This window comes from Canis aureus, chromosome X (genome assembly GCF_053574225.1).
Source record: "Canis aureus isolate CA01 chromosome X, VMU_Caureus_v.1.0, whole genome shotgun sequence".
Taxonomy (NCBI): domain Eukaryota; kingdom Metazoa; phylum Chordata; class Mammalia; order Carnivora; family Canidae; genus Canis; species Canis aureus.
The window spans coordinates 58,600,528-58,621,387 of NC_135649.1; the positions used below are offsets into that span (position 1 = coordinate 58,600,528).

Sequence of the window (20,860 nt, forward strand, 5' to 3'; positions counted from 1 at the left end):
CAGGAAGAAATTAAAAACATGAACAGACACATAACTAGCAACAAATTGAAGCAGTAATCAAAAACCTCCCAACAAACAAGACTCCAGGGCCAGATGGCTTCCCAGGGGAATTCTACCAAACATTTAAAGAAGAATTAATATTTATTTTTCTGAAGCTATTCCCATATAGAAATGGAAGGAAAACTTCCAAATTTATTCCATGATGCCAGCAATACCTTGATCTCTGAACCAGACAAAGACCCACCAAAAAGGAAAATTACAGACCTATATCCCTGATGAACATGGATACAAAAATTCTCACCAAGATACTAACTAATGGGATCCAACACTACATTAAGATGATTATTCACCACAACCAAGTGGGATTCGTTGCAACCCCTGGGTTGCAGGGGTGTTTCAATGTCCACAAACTAATCAATATGATAATACCACATTAATAAAAGAAGGGATAAGAAACATGATCCTCTTAATAGGTGCAGAGAAAGCATTTGACAAAACATAGCATCCTTTTGGGATAAAAACTCTGCTGGGTAGAGATAGAGGGAACATACCTCACTATCATAAAAGACATATGAAAGACCCACAGCTGATGTCATCCTCACCATTGAGAAAAAATGAGAGCTTTTCCAAAAGGTCAGGAAAAGGACAGGGATGTCCCCTCTCACCACTGTTGTTCAACATAGTACTGGAAATCCTAGCCTCAGAAGTGAGACAACAAAAAGCAATAAAAGGCATTCACATTAGCAAAGAAGTTAAGCTTTCACTCTTTGCAGATGATATGGTACTCTATGTAGAAAACCCAAGAGAATCCACCTCAAAATTGCTAGAACTGATACAGGAATTCTGCAGTCACAGGATATAAAATCAACACACAGAAGTCAGTAGTATTTCTATATAATAACAATGAGGCAACAGAAAGAGAAATCAAGGAATCGCTCCCATTTACAATTGTAATAACAACCATAAGATAACAGGAATAGACCTATCCAAAGAGGTAAAGGATCTGTATTCTGAAAACTACCGAACACTTACAAAAGATATTGAGGAGGACAGAAAGAAATGGAAAAATATTCCATGCTCATGGATTGGAAGAACAAATATTGTTAAAATGTCTATGCTATCCAGAGCAATCAATACATTCAATGCAATCCCTATCAAAATACCATCAACATTTTTCACAGAACTGAAACAAATAATTCTAAAATTTGTATGGAACCGGAAAAGACCCTGAATAGCCAAAGGAATTTTGATAAAGAAAACAAAAGCTAGAGCTATCACAGTTCTGGAGTTCAAGCTGTATTACAAAGCTGTAATCATCAAGAAAGTGCTGACACAAAAACAGATGTATAGAGATGCTTGGGTGGCTCAGTAGTTGAGCGTCTGCCTTCAGCTCAGGGTGTGATCCCAGAGTTCCAGGATTGAGTCCCAAATTGAGATCCCTGAAGGGAGCCTGCTTCTCCCTCTGCCTATGTCTCTGCCTCTCTCTATGTATCTCATGAATAAATAAATAAATAAATAAATAAATAAATAAATAAATAAATAAATATTTAAAAAAAAACAGATGCATAGATCAATGAAACACAAAGAGAACCCAGAAATGGACCCTCAACCCCATGGTCAACTAATCTTCAACAAAGCAGGAAAGAATATCCAATGGAATAAACACAGCCTCTTCCACAAATGTTGCTGGGAAAATTGGACTGCCATAGGTAGAAGAATGAAACTAGACCATTTTCCTATACCACACACAAAAATAAACTCAAATGGATGAAAGACCTAAATGTGAGAAAGGAATCCATCAGAATCCTAGATAGGAACATAGGCAGCAACTTCTTTGACCTCAGTCACAGCAACTTCTTGCTAGTAAATTCACTAATGGCAAGAGAAACAAAACCAAAAATGAACTACTGAGAATTCATCAAGATAAAAAGTTTTTGCATAACAAAGGAAACTTTCAAGAAAACTAAAAGGCAACCTATGGAAAGCAAGAAGATATTTGCACGCGTCTTATCAGATAAAGGGCTAGTATCCAAGATCTATAAAGAACTTATCAAACTCAACACCCAAAAAACAAATGATCCAGTCCAGAAATGGGCAAAAGATATGAACAGACATTTCTCCAAAGGAAACATACAAGTGGCTAACAGAGACATGAAAAAAATGCTCAACAACACCTGGCATCAGAAAAATACAAATCAAAACCACAATGAGATAGCATCTCAAATCAATCTGGATGGCTAACATGAACAACTCAGGAAAGAACAAATGTTGAGGATGGGGAGAAAGGGGAAACCTCTTATACTGTTGGTTGGAATGCAAACTGGCATAGACACTCTGAAAACAGAGTTTCCTCAAAAAGTTAAAAATAGAGCTACCCTTTCCCTTTGACCCAGCACTAGGTATTGCACTACTATATATTTATCCAAAGGACACAAACATAGTGATTTGAAGCACACTTGCACCCCCATGTTTATAGCAGCAATGTCTACAATAGCCAAAATATGGAAAGAGCCTAGATGCCCATCAACAGATGAATGGATACAGAAGAGGTGATATATATACAATGGACTATTACTCAGCCATTAAAAAGAATGAAATCTTTCCATTTGCAATGATGTGGATGGAACTAGAGGGTATTATGCTAAGCAAAATAAGTCAGTCAGAGATAGACAAATATCATATTATTTCACTCATATGTGGAATTTAAGAAACAAAACAGATGGACATAGGGGAAGGGGAGGATAAATAAACAAGATGAAAATAGATTGAGGCAAACCATAAGAGATGCTGAATCCTAGGAAAAAAAACTGAGGGTTGCTGGTGGGTAGGTATATGGGGGGAATGGGTAAGTTGGTGATGATCATTAAGGATGGCACTTTTTGTAATGAGCACTGGGTGTTATATGCAACTGACGAATCACTAAATTCTACCCCTGAAACTAATAACACAGTATATGTTAACTAAATTAACTTTTTAAAAGAATTTATTATTTCAAAATAAATATATAAATAAAAACACCATAAAGAAAATGAGGAAATAATAACCAAAAACCTTCCCAAGTTTTAGAAGGTATGACATTGCAGTAAAGGAATCTCAAAACCCTAAGCAAGATACACCTAACTAAGATTACTCTGAGGCAGACGAAAACCAAAATCTTAAAAATCAAAGACAAAGAGAATTTTGAGATCATCAAGAGAAAAATGACACTTCATATAGTAGGGAACCATTATAGGCTTATCACTGGATTTCTCTGTACAAAACTTCCAGGCCAGAAAAAAGTGGGATGAATAAATAAATAAAACCTTAAAAAAAGATTTTAAAAAGGGTAATGTGGGGACTGCTGTTAATTCTACAGACTTCAACCACCTAGTTGTTGGTTTCACAATGCTGGGGACACTGGTTGTCCCCCCTGAGGCCCCCTTTTCCCACCAGAGGAACTTGAGGCTCAGGGGAGACCTCTCCACATGATTCTGTGCTGCTGGCTTGTGGGAGGGACACTGTGGTCACTGTATAGCCATTTCTCTTACCCTTCTAATTCAGTCTCTCTTGATCTCAGACTTGCTTCATCCTCACCCCTGTGTTCCAGGATTCTCTCAGTGGTGTCTTGTTCATGAGTAATTGTTAGTTGTTCTTCGTGGGAGAGGAAATAAAGTCAGGATGACCTAAGTCACCATTTTGGTGACATCATTCCTAATTGATGGAGTATTCTGAATTTGACTATATATTTACCTTCACCAGTGAGTTTTATGATTTTTTATGTTTTCATGTTGTTACTTAGCATCATTTTACATCAACTTGGAGAGCTCTCTTGCATTTATTTTAAAAAATGATGGCCTCATAGAATGAGTTTGGAAGTTTTCCTTCCATTTCTATTTTTTAAAATAGCTTCAGATTCTTCATGGGAACCCTTAGTCTGGTCTTGCATTATATAAATTTCAGGGGAGTCTTCAAGGCTCAGACACTATGAATCTGTGAAGAAGTGATGGGGGCTTGAAGAATCCAGCATATGGATCTTGGCAGACCAAGTTCATACCTACACTGCCTAAGTAGTAATCCCAGCTAAGTGGCTTTGTGCATCTGCAGACTGAAGTAATTGATACACTCTGACTAAGAAACTCATTGGGATGCATAACTGTCTGATTCAGGTCTTTAAACAAGGATTTTTTCTGGCCCTGGTGCTTGGTTTGCCCATGCCCAGGCAAGGAGCTGAGTCATAGCCCCATCTGATGGTTAGAGTATCTCTCATCCCTATCTGACCAAAGAGGCTGGTGAGAGTACCTAGAAACTCTGTAACAAAAATGTTAAAGCTGAGAAATAAGTGGTTGGCACTGATCACCCCTGAGCAGTCAGTACTGAGCATAGAGAGTTCCCTTGCTATAGCCAAGTAAAGAGATTAGTTCATAGCCAAAGCTAAGGATATCTTCTGACACCTCTTGACTCAAAAGCGTACTTGAAAAAATTTGGGAGTTGCTTGGAGTGGTTTCTTACCATTCTGCTCTCTAAGTGAGCAGAAACATAGCCTTAACCACTGTGATTCTTGGGCTCCATTAAACCAGAAGGACTGGCAAGAATACCTAGAAACTTTGTAACCAGCAATACTCAAGCTAAGAGTGAGGAAGGCAATGCCAATCACACTCAAATCAAAGCCAGTACTAGGTATTAAAAGTTAAAAATAACCTTAAAAATAACTATAGCTTACAATAATTTTTAATGAAGTCAGAATATAAAAAAATGTAAAGTGTAAAATCAATAGCATAAATTATGTGGTGAAGAAAAGAGTGTACAGATTTTGTATGTGATTGAAATTAAGTTGTTATCAGCTTAAAATACACTGTTAGATCTATAATATTTTTTATGTAAGCCTCATTGTAACCATAAAGAGAAAACGTACATTAGGGGATCCCTGGGTGGCTCAGCGGTTTGGTACCTGCCTTCAGCCCAGGGCGTGATCCTGGAGTCCCGGGATCGAATCCCACATCAGGCTCCCTGCATGGAGCCTGCTTCTCCCTCTGCCTGTGTCTCTGCCTCTCTCTCTCTCTCTCTCTCTCTGTCTCTTATGAATAAATAAATAAAATCTTAAAAAAAGAAAACATACACAAAAAGATAAAAGACAAGAATACAAGCATAGAATTATTTTTAAAAATAAATCTCAAGGGAAGATGGAAAGAAAGGAATTAATGAACAAAAGAACCAAAAAAGCCAGAAAAGAATTCACAAAATGGCAAAAGTAAGACCTTACTTATCAGTAATTACTTCAAATGTAAATGTACTAAATTCTTCAATCAAAAGCTGGAGTGGCTACACAAGAAACAAGTGTTGGTAAGATATAAAGGAACCCTTCTGCACTATTGGTCAGAATACAAACTGGTACAGCCACTGTGTAACAGTATAGAGTTCCCTCAAAAGATTAAAAATACAACTACCCTATGATCCAGTAATTGCACCACTGGGTATTTACCCCAAAATACAAAATACCTATTCAAAGGGATATATGTACCCCTATGTTTATTTGCAGCATTATTTACAATAGTCAATGTATGGAAGCAGCCCAAGTGCCCATCCATAAAAGAATGGATAAAGAAGAAGTGGTATATATGTACAATGGAATATTATTCAGCCCTGAAAATAATGAAATTTTGCCATTTGCAACAACATGGATAGAATTAGAGAGTGTAATGATAAGCAAAGTCAGCCAAAGATAAATACCATATGATTTCGCTCTTATGTGGTATTTAGTAAACAAAATGAAGGAGCAAAGGAGAAAAGAGAGAGAGAGAGCAAGAAACAAACTCTTAGCTACATATAACAAACCGATGTTTACCAGAGGGGTGGGGGGATGGGTGAAATAGGTGATGGGGATTAAATAGTACACTTGTCATGATGGAAAAAACAAAATTTCAAAAATAAAGGAAAATGATTAATAGGGAAAAAAAGACAGAATAACTAAATGAATTAAAAAACCAGTTTCTAACTCTGATACCTACATAAGGCTTGCTATAATTTTAAGGACACAAATAGCCAGAAAGTAAAGGGATGGAAAAAGATACTCCATGCAAATAGTAACTCAGAGAGTAGAAATGGTAATATTTCTATCAGATAAAATACTTTCAGTGAAAATTAGTCACAAGAGACAAAGAAAGGCATCAATTCATCAGAGAATATAAAATTATAAATATATATGCACCCAATATTGGAGTACCTAACTTTTTAAAGCAAATATTAACAGAACCAAAGAGAGAAATGGATAGCAATAGAATAATAGTAAAAGACTTACTTCAATACCACACTTTCAAGATTATACAGATAGATCATTTAGACAGAACATTATTAAGGAAACAGGAGACCTAAATAACACTATAGACCAAAGGGACTCAATAGACATACACAAAACATTCTGTCCAATAGCACTGGAAAACAAATTCTCAAGTGCACGTGGAATATTCTCCAAGATAGATAGCATGTTTAGCCACAGAGCAAACAATAACAGATGTAAAAAATATTTAAATCATATCAATTATCTTTTTCAGGCATAATGGTATGATACTGGAAATCAGTAAAAGGAAGAAAACTCAGAAATTTTAAAAAAAATATGTGAATTAAAAAAAAAAACACATACTCCTAAATGAACAATGGATCAAAGAAAAATCAAAAGGGAAATCAAAGTATCTTAAGACAAACAAAAATAAAAGCACAACATACCAAAATCCTTGGGATACAGGAAAAGTAGTACTAAGGGGAGTATATAGTGATAAATGTCTACTTTAATAAAAAAAAAAGAAAGCTATGAAATAAACATTCTAACTATACAACTCAAGGAACTAGAAAAATAACAAACTATACCCAAAGTTAGCAAAAAGAAGGAAATAAAGCTTAGAAAAAAAACCAAAATATATCCTGGAAAGACAATAGAAAAAAATCCATGAAACCAAAAGATGTTTTAAAAAATAAATAAATAAAACTAACAAGACTTTAGCTAAAATACCAAAGGGAAAAGAAAGAAGGAGGACTCAAACAAAATTATAAGTGAAAGGGGAGACATTACAACTAATTCCACAAAAAGACAAAAGCATATGAGGGTACTAATAACAATTATATGTCAATAAATTTGATAACATAAAAGAAATGAGTAAATTCTTAAAAACATATTACCTACTAAGAAGAGTCACAATGAAATAGAAAAGCTGAACAGATCAATAACAACAAAGTAAGTTAAGGCATTAATTTAAAATTTCTCAACTAAGAAAAGTCCAGGACCAAGTGGTTTCATGGGAGAATTCTACCAAATATTTAAAACAGAATTACTGCCAATTCTTCTCAAACTCATCTACAAAACTGAAGAGGAGGGAGCACTCTTAAACTCAATTTGTGAGGCCAGCATAGCCCTGACACCAAAGCCATATAAAAATACTACAAATAACACGACATTTCCACAAAGTAAAACTAGAAGCCAGTACTGTGGATGAATATGGATGTAAAAAGTCACAATAAAATATAGGCGAGTCAAACTCAACATCACCTTAAAAGGATCAGAAAACATGAACAAGTGGCATTAACCTCTGTGATGAAAAGATCATTCAACATATTCAAATATATAAACATTTTGTATTACATTAATAAACCATAAAATCATATCATCCTCTCAATAAATGCAGATAAAGTTTTTTTTTTTTTTTGCAGATAAAGTTTTTGACAAAATTCAACACTATTTCTTGTTAAAAGCTCTCAAAAACTTGGGCATAGAAAGACCATATCTCAACATAATAAAAGCTATATATGACAAGCCCACAGGTAACCTGATACTCAACCTTTGAAAGCTGAAAGCCTTTTTTTCTAAAATCAGGAACAAGACAAGGATGTTCACTCTCAGCCCTCCATTTCAACATAGTACTGGAGTAGGTGCTAGCTCCTGGGATATGGAGTGGCATATGTGGGGGCATCCTGTCATGTAGTTATGAAGTTGAATCCTATTCTAACAAATTGGGCATTCAGGTATCCACCATGGGGTTCGGGACTGAACAGAAGATGCCAGATGATGATGCTTCTAGAGACCATGAGGAATCTGCCTGTCTTGATATCTTCAACCCTGCCTACAACAGGATCTCTTCCACCGTCCACCAGGCATTCACAGGAACATTTCACCATCTATTTTGATGGGATGATCACCATTCCTGAGGAACAGTATTCTTGTTTTAGCTTCATAAACTCTGGGCTTTCACAGGACCCGACTTTCTTATGAGCACTGCCTACCTGGATCCAGAAAACATTGAATCTTATTTGTAGTCTGGAACAGTGGCTGGATTGAAGTTGCTGTTGGTTTTTCTGTTGGCCACCATCATGGGGCTCCTGCTCCAGCATCATGCAGCTGGACTGGGGGTGGTGAGGGGTTTGCCTATTGCTGAAGTATGTTGCTCTCATTATCCTAGGTACCCACGAATTAGCCTATGGTTCATGGTAGAGTTGGCTGTTTTTTTGCTCAGATATACAAGAAGTTATTGGTTCAGTCATTGCCATCAATTTTCCGTCTATAGGAAGGGTACCTCTGTTGGGTGGAGTTCTCATGACCATTGCAGACATTTGTATTTCTCTTTTTTTTGTACAAAAAAAAGGCTTGTGGAAACTAGAAGCATTTTTTAGGTTTTCTCATCACTATTATGACCCTCATATTTGGACATGAATATATTTACAGTGAAACCCAGAGTACCCAGAGCCGGGTACTCTAGGGCATATTCCTGCACTTGTGTTTGGACTGTCATATCTCACAGATTAAGCAGGCTGTGGGCATCATGGAAATTGTCATCATGCCCCACAATATGTACCTGCATTCTGCCTTAGTCTGGTCCAGACATGTAAACGAAGCCAATAAGCAGGAAGTTCAAGAAGCTAGTAAGTACTTTTTCATTGACTCCTGAGTTGCTCTCTTTGTTCCCTTCATCATCAACATATTTGTTATCTCAGTCTTTGCTGAAGAATTTTTTTTTGAAAAAACCAACAACTAGGTGGTTGCAGTCTGTGGAAATAACAGCAGTTCACACATTACCCTTTCTCCTGATGATAACTCACAACTGGCTATGGACATCTACAAAGCAGGTGTTGTGCTAGGATGTAACTTTGGGCTTGCTGCACTCTATATCTGGGCAGTGGGGATCCTGGCTGTAGGACAAAGCTCCACCGTGGCAGGAATGTAGTCTGGACAGTTAGTCATGGAGAGATTCCTGAACCTAAAATGGTCATGTTTTTCCTGAGTGATTCTGACACCATCTTTTGCTATCATCCCCATTCTGCTTGTTGCCATCCTCCAAGATGTAAAGACTATGAAGCACTTCTGAATGTTCTACAGAGCTTCCATCTTCACTTTCCTCCCATACCCATCCTCACATTTATGAGCTTATGGCCAGAAATGAGTGACTTTGCCAATGGAATAGTCTGGAGGATTATAAGGCCAGATCTTTGTCCTTATCATCTGTCCCATCAACATGTAGTTTGTCATGGTTTATGTCCAGGAACTAGAGCATTTGGCATTGCATGTGATGACCACTGTGGTCAACATGGTTTATATGAGCTTTGTGTTTTACTTGGATTGGCAATGTTTGATTGTACTGGGCATTGTCCTCCCTGGACTGTAGGAATATGTACCCATCTGGGATTGACTTCTCAGCCTAAATTCTATTTTCTCAACACCATGGATGCTAATTCACTTGTGCCTAAATGATTGACAGCCTGAGAGACTGTATAAGAATCACTTTCTCTTAGTCCTTTTATGCCAGGTGTCCTGTTAACATATCCCTGTTAGTTCAGAGATGAATTTTGTTAAGATGCTTTGAACAGAAGGCAAATATTCCCTCATGGGAAGGGTGTTTAAAGATGGCAATTGTAAATATAGGACAGAGCTCCACACATGTCAAAACAGTCCTACAATAGCCAGAGTTAAATGATTGGCCTACAATGGCCACACACCCCATGGCCTTGTGTCTTCATTTCTGGAATTTAAAAAAATATATATGTTTATATATTTATGTAAACATGAGCATATCAGCTTTAAGGTTAAAGCTGTTTAGTTTCTATCAGTTTTAAAGTTATTTAAAATTGATATGTTTTTCTTATTTTTAAAAAAATATTGTTCAGATACATCAGATATTCGTCTTATCTGGGTCACATGTAAGAAAGGAAAGGGAATAATGCTCTTTTTCAGGATGAACTGGTTAAATTGACTTATTTTTCAAAGTGATATTTGACTATGGCCAGTTAAATTCCACTTCAGTTTTAATGAACCAGACCTTTGGCAACTACTTAATTATTACATCATTTCTAAAGCAAACATTTCTTCTATCCAGCTGTTATATTTAATCCTGGTTATTGATGTGCTTTATAATTATTATTCTCTTTGTTGCTTTTCTTGGAATATTTTTAGAGGCATGGTGGTATTTTCCAAAAAGCTTAATATCTCATAAGAAGATCCAGAAACCATACTCTAATCAATAATCAGTTTTCCATCCTATGTTGTAACTCAGCCCATACTAACATTCAAGTTTTAGGTATAAAAAGAAGAAACTTCTTTTGTTTTTTGAAACTTCTAACATTTAACTTTGTAAGTCTCAGTAGAAGATGATGGAGGTAGTTGTTTTCTTTCTAATGTTTGTAGAGTCCTACCATGTCCTTTCTTCCAATTTTTCCCATTAAAACTCCAGACACCAATTCTAGATCCAAAGTCTATTTCCAGGAGTGGGAATATTTCTAATGTTGAATCTCCTTAAATGCTAAGTAAGCATTTTATTTTAAGATATTTGTACCAAGTATAATATGAGATCAGAATTAGACTAGGATTTGGATGACTAATTCACATGTCACTAATTGCCTGCCCACATATGGGTTAGAAATTTTTCTTTATTTCTCTAACTAGAACTTTTTTCCTTAAGATTTTTACAATAAAAAGGTTAATATGGGGTGATCCCTGGGTGGCGCAGCGGTTTGGCGCCTGCCTTTGGCCCAGGGCACGATCCTGGAGACCCAGGATCGAGTCCCGCATCGGGCTCCCGGTGCATGGAGCCTGCTTCTCCCTCTGCCTGCTTCTCCTTCTGCCTGTGTCTCTGTCTCTCTCTCTCTGTGACTATAATAAATAAATAAATAAATAAATAAATAAATATTAATACCTTTGAACTGTACACTTAAAAATACTTAAAAAAAGTTAATATGTAAAAATTGAAAAACTAATACTGGAAGTACTAGCCACAGCAATTAGGCAAGAAAAAAAATAAATGGCATTCAAATAGGAAGATGTAAAATTGTCTCTACATCAAGCTTGATCTTGTTTATAGAAAACCCTAAAGATTCCATCCCTAATTTTTACAAATACTACATGAATTTAGTAAAGTTGTAGGATACAAAATCAACATACAAAATCAAGTACATTTCTTTACAATGAAATATCTAAAAGAAAAATAGAAAATAAACCTATTTATAATAGTATTGAAGATAATAAAATACTTAGAAATAAATTTAACCAAGGAGGTAAAGGAGCTACATGCTAAAAACTGTAAGATATAGATAAAAGAAACTGAACAAGACATGAATAAATGGAAAGATATCTTATGTTCATGGACTGGAAGAGATTATATTGTTAAAATGTCCATACAACCCAAAGGCATCTACAGATTCAGTGCAATACCTACAAAAATTCCCATGGAGTTTTTCACACACACAAAAGAAATCCTAAAATCTGAGTGGGACCACAAAAGACCCCAAATAGCCAAAGAAATCTTGAGAAAAAGAGTAAAGCTAGAAACATCAAACCTCCTGGTTTCAAACTATATTACAAATCTACAGTAATAAAGCAGTATGGTTTTGGAAAAAAAATAGGCACATGGAATGATGGAGCAGATTTGTAAGCCCACAGACCCAAACATATATTGTCAACCAGTTTTTGACAATTGAGAAAAAAATACTCAAAAGGATAGTGCCTTCAATAAATGGTGTTGGAAAAATTACATGCAAAATAATGAAATTGGACCTCTATCCCATACCACCTATAAAAATTAAGTCAAAATGGATTCAGAACTTCAATATAAGACTTCAAATTATAAAACTCTAGAAGAAAACATAAAAGAAAAAGCTCCTTAACAATAGTCTTAGCAATGATTTTTTAAATTTAACACCAGTAGTACAAACAACAAAAGGAAAAATCAGAAGTTAGACTACGACAAACTAAAAAGCTTCTGCAGAGCAAAAGAAATAATCAACAAAATGAAAAGGCAACTTATGGAATGGGAGAAAATATTTGTCAACCATATATCTGATACAGAGTTATTATTCAAAAAATCTATAAACAGCTCATACAATTAAAAAACAAAACCCCATACAATTCAATTAAAAAAGGGGTGGAGAATTTTAACAGATATTTATCGAAGGAAAACATATAAATGGCCAAAAAAGTACATGAAAAGTGCTCCATATCACTAATCATAAAGAAATGTAAATCTAAACCACAAAGACATATTACATCTGTTAGTATGGCTATTAAAAATCAAGAGACAATAAATGCTGGCAAGAATTTGGAAAAAGGGAAAACTTTGTACACTGTTGGTGGGCATATAAATTGGTGCCAATGCTACAGAAAACAGCATAGAGATACCTTAGAAATTAAATATAGAAGTACCATATAATACATGAATCCACCCTTGGTATACTTTCAAAGAAAATGAAAACACTATCTTGAAGACATATCTGCATTCCTGTTTCCACCGCAGCATTATTCACACTAGCCAAGACATGAAAGCAACTTAAATATTCCTTGGTAGATGAATGGATAAAGAAATAGAAAAATATGCAATCATAAAAAAAAGAAGGAAATCTTTCCATTTGTGACAAATGATGGACCTTGAGGACAATATGTAAAGTAGGTCAGACAGAAAAAACAAATATTGCCTGATCTTGCTTATATGTGGAATCTAAAAACATCAAACTCATAGCAACAGAGAGTAGGACAGTGATTACAAGAGCTGAGGGGTGGGAGAAATGCGGAGATGTTGATCAAAAGATACAAACTCTTACTTATTAAATGAATACTTTGTGGGGATTTAACTTATAGCTTGGTGACTACACTTAAAAATATATATTTGAAAGCCATCATGAAAGTAGAGCTTTAATGTCCTCATCATAACAACAAGATGGGAATTATGTGGGGTAACGGATATGTTAACTAATTTCATTGTGGTAAACATTCTGCAATATATATGCGTATCAAATCATCATAGCATACACTTTAAAGCTACACAATGTTATATGTCAACTACATCTCAATGAAACTGGAAAAATGTTCTGCCATAATATTTATAAGTTTAATATTCATTTAAAGGGAAATAAAACTTGGGTTATTTATAAGATCCTGAACAATTTGAGAAATTGGAGTGAACAAATATCAACACTTTGGTATTTGATGTGACCTTTGGTGTAAAAACACGATCTCCATGATTGAATGCATATTCTGTGAAAGGCGCCTATCTTTCTTAGCTATAATTATTTTATCAGGTGTTTTCTTTCGTAAATTTGACATTTCACACTAGAGATTGAGACTCAAGGTACACAATTTAATATGTTCAAAAGATTTAGCTGGAGGGAGGGGCAAGATGGCGGAAGAGTAGGGTCCCCAAATCACCTGTCCCCACCAAATTACCTAGATAACCTTCAAATAATCCTGAAAATCTAAGAATTAGGCCTGAGACTTAAAGAGAGAACAGCTGGAATGCTACAGTGAGAAGAGTTCACGCTTCTATCAAGGTAGGAAGACAGGGAAAAAAGAATTAAAGAAACAAAAGGCATCCAAGGGGGAAGGGCCCCACGAGGAGCCAGGCTAGGGCCAGGGCTTGTGCCCCCAGGACAGGAAAGCTCCCTCCCGGAGAAGCGGGAGCTTCACCAATCTTCCCGGGGGAAAAGGCACTCGCAGGGACTTAGAGCAGAGACCCAGTAGGGCAGGGATGCCCTCAGGATCCCTGGGACACTAACAGAGCACCTGCTCCCCGGGGAGAGTGCGCCAAGCTCCCTAAAGGGCTGCAGCGCACACACGCATTGACCCGGGAGCAGCTGAGAGGGGCTCCGGCGGCGGCTCCGCGGAGAGGGCTTCTCAGCCGGGAGTGAGAATCCAACAGCAGAGGCCTGGGACCACAGGGTGCCGGGGACACAGCCCAGGATCCGGCCTCCCCGCAGGACAGGCAGAGGCCAGGAGGGCCCAGGACAGCAAGGACGCTCCTGCACGGAGCTGAGCAGATCAGCGGCCCCGCCCCAGAGCCTCCAGGCCCCTGCAGACGGAGAGCTCTGGAGTTATTGCGGGGGCTGAATCCAGGGCTCCAGAGCTGGCCGCCGCCACTGGGGCTGTTGCTCCTGGTGCCTCACGGGGTAAACAACCCCCACTGAGCCCTGCACCAGGCAGGGGCTGAGCAGCTCCCCCAAGTGATAACACCTGAAAATCAGCACAACAGGCCCCGCCCCAAGAAGACCAGATACACAGACAAGTACCAGGGAAAGTCAAGGGACTTAAAGTATACAGAATCAGAAGATACTCCCCCATGTGTTTTGTTTTGTTTTGTTTTGTTTTGTTTTTTATGCTTTTTGATTTCTGTTTGCTTCCCCCACCCTTTTTTCCTTTCTTTCTCTTTTTCTTCTCTTTTTCTTTTTCTCTTTTCTTTCCTTCTTTCTCTCCTCTCTTTTTCTCCTTTTCCCAATACAACTTATTTTTGGCCACTCAGCACTGAACAAAATGACTAGAAGGAATACCTCGCCCCAAAAGAGAGAATCAGAAACAGCCCTCTCTCCCACAGAGTTACAAAATCTGGATTACAATTCAATGTCAGAAAGCCAATTCAGAAGCACTATTATACAGCTACTGGTGGCTCTAGAAAAAAGCATAAAGGACTCAAGAGACTTCATGACTGCAGAATTTACATCTAATCAGGCAAAATTAAAAATCAATTGAATGAGATGCAATCCAAACTAGAAGTCCTAACAACGAGGGCTAACGAGGTGGAAGAACGAGTGAGTGACATAGAAGACAAGTTGATGGCAAAGAGGGAAACTGAGGAAAAAGGAGACAAACAAAAGATCATGAGGATAGATTAAGGGAAATAAATGACAGCCTGAGGAAGAAAAATCTACATTTAATTGGGGTTCCCAAGGGTGCCGAAAGGGACAGAGGTCCAGAATATGTATTTGAACAAATCCTACCTGAAAACTTTCCTAATCTGGGAAGGGAAACAGGCATTCAGATCCCCCCCTAAAGTCAATAAAAACCGTTCAACACCTCGACATTTAATAGTTAAGCTTGCAAATTCCAAGATAAAGAGAAGATCCTTAAAGCAGCAAGAGACAAGAAATCCCTGATTTTCATGGAGAGGAGTATTAGGATAACAGCAGACCTCTCCACAGAGACCTGGCAGGCCAGAAAGGGCTGGCAGGATATATTCAGGGTCCTAAATGAGAAGAACATGCAGCCAAGAATACTTTATCCAGCAAGGCTTTCATTCAGAATAGAAGGAGAGATAAAGAGCTTCTAAGACAGGCAAGAACTGAAAGAATATGTGACCTCCAAACCAGCTCTGCAAGAAATTTTAAGGGGGACTCTTAAAATTCCCCTCTAAGAAGAAGTCCAGTGGAACAATCCACAAAAACAAGGACTGAATAGATATCATGATGACACTAATCTCATATCTTTCAACAGTAACTCTGAACGTGAATGGGCTTAATGATCCCATCAAAAGGTGCAGGGTGTCAGACTCGATAAAAAAGCAGGACCCATCTATTTGCTGTCTACAAGAGACTCATTTTAGACAGAAGGACACCTACAGCCTGAAAATAAAACGTTGGAGAACTATTTACGATTCAAATGGTCCTCAAAAGAAAGCAGGGGTAGGCATCCTTATATCAGATAAACTAAAATTTACCCAAAGACTGTAGTGAGAGATGAAAAGGGACACTATATCATACTTCAAATATTTATCCAACAAGAGGACTTAACAATCCTCAATATATATGCCCCAAATGGGGGAGCTGCCAAATATATCAATCAACTAATAACCAATTTAAGATATACTTAGATAATAATACACTTATACTTGGTGACTTTAATCTAGCGCTTTCTACATTTGATAGATTTTCTAAACACAACATCTCCAAGGAAACAAGAGCTATAAATGATACACTAGACCAGATGGATTTCACAGATATCTACAGAACTTTATATCTAAACTCCACTGAATACACATTCTTCTCAAGTGCACATGGAACTTTCTCCAGAATAGACCACAGATACTGAGTCACAAACCGGGTCTGAACCGATAGCAAAAGATTGGGATCGTCACCTGCATATTCTCAGACCATAATGCCTTGAAATTAGAACTCAATCACAACAAAAAGTTTGGAAGGACTTCAAACACGTGGAGGCTAAGGACCATCCTGCGAAAAGATGAAAGGGTCAACCAGGAAATTAAGGAATAATTAAAAAGATTCATGGAAACTAATGAGAATGAAGATACAACCGTTCAAAATCTTTGGGATGCAGCAAAAGCAGTCCTGAGGGGAAAATACATCGTAATACAGGCATCCATTCAAAAACTGGAAAGAACTCAAATACAAAAGCTAACCTTACACATAAAGGAGCTAGAGAAAAAACAGCAAATAGATCGTGCACCCAGCAGAAGAAGAGAGTTAATAAAGATTCGAGCGGGACTCAACGAAATCGAGACCAGAAGATCTGTGGAACAGATAAACAGAACCAGGAGTTGGTTCTTTGAAAGAATTAATAAGATAGATAAACCATTAGCCAGCCTTATTAAAAAGAAGAGAGAGAGGATTCAAATTAATAAAATCATGAATGAGAAAGGAGAGATCAATACCAACACCAAGGAAATACAAACGATTTTAAAAACATATTATGAACAGCTATGCGCCAACAAATTAGGCAATCTAGGAGAAATGGATGCATTCCTGGAAAGCCACAGACTACCAAAACTAGAACAGGAAGAAATAGAATACCTGAAAAGGCCAATAACCAGGGAGGGAATGGAAACAGTCATCCAAAACCTCCCAAGACACAAAAGTCCAGGGCCAGATGGCTTCCCAGGGGAATTCTATCAAACGTTTAAAGAAGAAACCATACCTATCCTACTAAAGCTGTTTGGAAAGATAGAGAGACGGAGTACTTCCAAACTCGTTCTATGAGGCCAGTATCACCTTAATTCCCCAACCAGACAAAGACCCCACCAAAAAGGAGAATTATAGACCAATATCCCTGATGAACATGGATGCAAAAATTCTCAACAAGATACTAGCCAATAGGGGGATCCCTGGGTGGCACAGTGGTTTGGCGCCTGCCTTTGGCCCAGGGCGTGATCCTGGAGACCCGGGATCGAGTCCCACATTGGGCTCCCGGTGCATGGAGCCTGCTTCTCCCTCTGCCTGTGTATCTGCTCTCTCTCTCTCTCTCTCTCTCTCTCTCTCTGACTATCATAAATAAATAAAAAAATTTTAAAAAAAGATACTAACCAATAGGATCCAACAGTACATTAAGAAAATTATTCATCATGACCAAGTAGGATTTATCCCTGGGACACAAGGCTGGTTCAACACTCGTAAAACAATCAATGTGATTCATCATATCAGCAGGAGAAAAACCAAGAACCATATGATCCTCTCATTAGATGCACAGAAAGCATTTGACAAAATGCAGCATCCATTCCTGATCAAAACTCTTCAGAGTGTAGGGATAGAGGGAACATTCCTCCACATCTTAAAAGCCATCTACGAAAAGCCCAGAGCAAATATCATTCTCAATGGGGAAGCACTGGGAGCTTTTCCCCTAAGATCAGGAACAAGACAGGGATGTCCACTCTCACCACTGCTATTCAACATAGTACTGGAAGTCCTAGCCTCAGCAATCAGACAACAAAAAGACATTAAAGGCATTCAAATTGGCAATGAAGAGGTCAAACTCTTCGCCGATGACATGATACTCTCCATAGATAACCCAAAACCTCCACCCCAAGATTGCTAGAACTCATACCGCAATTTAGTAGTGTGGCAGGATACAAAATCAATGCCTAGAAATCAGAGGCATTTCTATACACTAACAATGAGCCTGAAGAGAAATTAAGGAGTCAATCCCATTTACAATGGCACCCAAAAGCATAAGATACCTAGGAATAAACCTAATCAAAGAGGTAAAGGATCTATACCCTAAAAACTACAGAACACTTCTGAAAGAAATTGAGGAAGACACAAAGAGATGGAAAAATATTCCATGCTCATGGATTGGCAGAATTAATATTGTGAAAATGTCAATGTTACCCAGGGCAATTTACACATTTAATGCATTCCCTATCAAAATATCATGGACTTTCTTCAGAGAGTTAGAACAAATTATGTTAAGATTTGTGTGGAATCAGAAAAGACCCCAAATAGCCAGGGGAATTTTAAAAAAGAAAACCAAAGCTGGGGGCATCACAATCCCAGATTTCAGGTTGTACTACAAAGCTGTGGTTATCAAGACAGTGTGGTACTGGCACAAAAACAGACACATAGATCAATGGAACAGAAAAGAGAACCCAGAAGTGGACCCTCAACTTTATGGTCAACTAATATTCGACAAAGCAGGAAAGAGTATTCACTGCAAAAAAGACAGTCTCTTCAATAAATGGTGCTGGGAAAATTGGACATCCACATGCAGAAGAATGAAACTAGATCACTCTCTTGCACCATACACAAATATAAACTCAAAATGGATGAAAGATCTAAATGAGAGACAAGATTCCATGAAAATCCTAGAGGAGAACACAGGCAACACCCTTTTTGAACTCAGCCACAGCAACTTCTTGCAAGATACATCCATGAAGGCAAAAGAAACAAAAGCAAAAATGAACTATTGGGACTTCATCAAGATAAAAAGCTTTTGCACAGCAAAGGATATAGTCAACAAAACTCAAAGACAACCTACAGAATGGGAGAAGATATTTGCAAATGACGTATCAGGTAAAGGACTAGTTTCCAAGATCTATAAAGAACTTATTAAACTCAACACCAAAGAAACAAAGAATCCAATTATGAAATGGGCAAAGACATGAACAGAAATCTCACAGTGGAAAACATAGACATGGCCAACATGCAGGTCAAAAAATGCATCACTTGCCATCAGGGAAATACAAATCAAAACCACAATGAGATACCACCTCACAACAGTGAGAATGGGGAAAATTAACAAGGCTGGAAACCACAAATGTGGAGACGATGTGGAGAAAGGGGAATCCTCTTGCAGTTTTGGTGGGAATGTGAACTGGGGCAGCCACTCTGGAAAACTGTGTGGAGGTTCCTCAAAGAGTTAAAAATAGACCTGTCCTACGACCCAGCAATTGCACTGTTGGGGATTTACCCCAAAGATACAGATGCAATGAAAAGCTGGGACACCTCCACCCCGAGATTTCTACCAGCAATGTCCAAAATAGCCAAACTGTGGAAGTAGCCTTGGTGTCCATCGAAAGATGAATGGATAAAGAAGATGTGGTTTATGTATACAATGGAATATTACTCAGCCATTAGAAATGACAAATACCCACCATTTGCTTCGATGTGGATGGAACTGAAGGGTTTTCTGCTGAGTGAAATGAGTCAATCGGAGAAGGACAAACATCATATGGTCTCATTCATTTAGGGAATATAAATAATAGTGAAAGGGAATAGAAGGGAAGGGAGAAGAAATGTGTGGGAAATATCAGAAAGGGAGACAGAACGTAAAGACTCCTAACTCTGGGAAACGACCTAGGGGTGGTGGAAGGGGAGGAGGGCAGGGGGTGTGGGTGACTGGGTGACGGGCACTGAGGGGGGCACTTGACGGGATGAGCACTGGGTGTTATTCTGTATGTTGGCAAATTGAACACAAATAAAAAATAAATTTATATTTAAAAAAGATTTAGCTGAAGTAGAATCACTTGCTTAAACAATTGACTTAAATTAGAAGTCTAAATATATTCCCTGAGGGCATTTTCAGGAATTCTCTCTCTTTCTCTCTCTCTGTCTCTCTCTGTCTCTCTCTCTCACACACACACACACACATACACACACACACACACACGCTGGCACACAAAAATGTGTTAGATTCCTAAAAATTTTTTATATAGTTGCCAGCACATGTGATTCCTTTATGTCTATGAAAAGTGTCAAATATCATTGAGAGACTATTTTTCTGCCCTCAGTCCTCTTCCTTCAGTGGGAAGTTAGTGTAAATTTAGATTGGGAAGAGGCTACTTACTGACAAGGGTGATGTTAAAAAAAATGCCAAAAATGGAGTTAATTAAATCAGTAGATGCAGTATTTTTTCAATAAGTCAGAGGTTGCATATTAATTTAATGTAGAATTGTGCTTTATTTGTGATCAACACACAAGGGAACATGATGAAAGAAAAGTATATTTGAACATACTTGGTTTTGCTGTCTTTTTTTTTCAAAAATCATGTAATTACTCATTTAATTGTTTTCTTCTCTATTGATTATCTTCTTTGTTTATAATATAAGTTATATTGAACAGTGTCTGGCAGATAGTTGGCACTTAACAAAATTTATTGAATGAACCAAGGTCATATATTTCTTAGGAGCATGTGTATTTTACTGCACCTTTAGTGGCCAGAATTAATTTTACCATTTTTTTAGAATAACAACTCAATATATTACGTTCTATTATGCCTTGGAAATTCATTTCCAAGTGATACGAGGTAAACACTTCTTTGACTTTTTTTACTACTTCAAGTCAAACTTTTGACTTAGAATAGGCCTTTTGGTTTCAGAAGCCATTATTGATTAATTTTCTAAAATACACTGACTTCTGGGGCATA

At 37.5% G+C, this 20,860-nt stretch overlaps 1 protein-coding gene and 1 pseudogene across 3 annotated transcripts in view; one reads left to right on the forward strand and one right to left on the reverse strand.

Moving 5' to 3' along the window:
* Positions 1 to 20,860, reverse strand: part of LOC144307621 (uncharacterized) — a 290,432-nt gene that overhangs the window by 165,589 nt on the left and 103,983 nt on the right. The gene's annotated exons all lie outside the window — the stretch shown is intronic.
* On the forward strand, positions 7,999 to 9,709 carry LOC144308379 (natural resistance-associated macrophage protein 2 pseudogene; annotated as a pseudogene).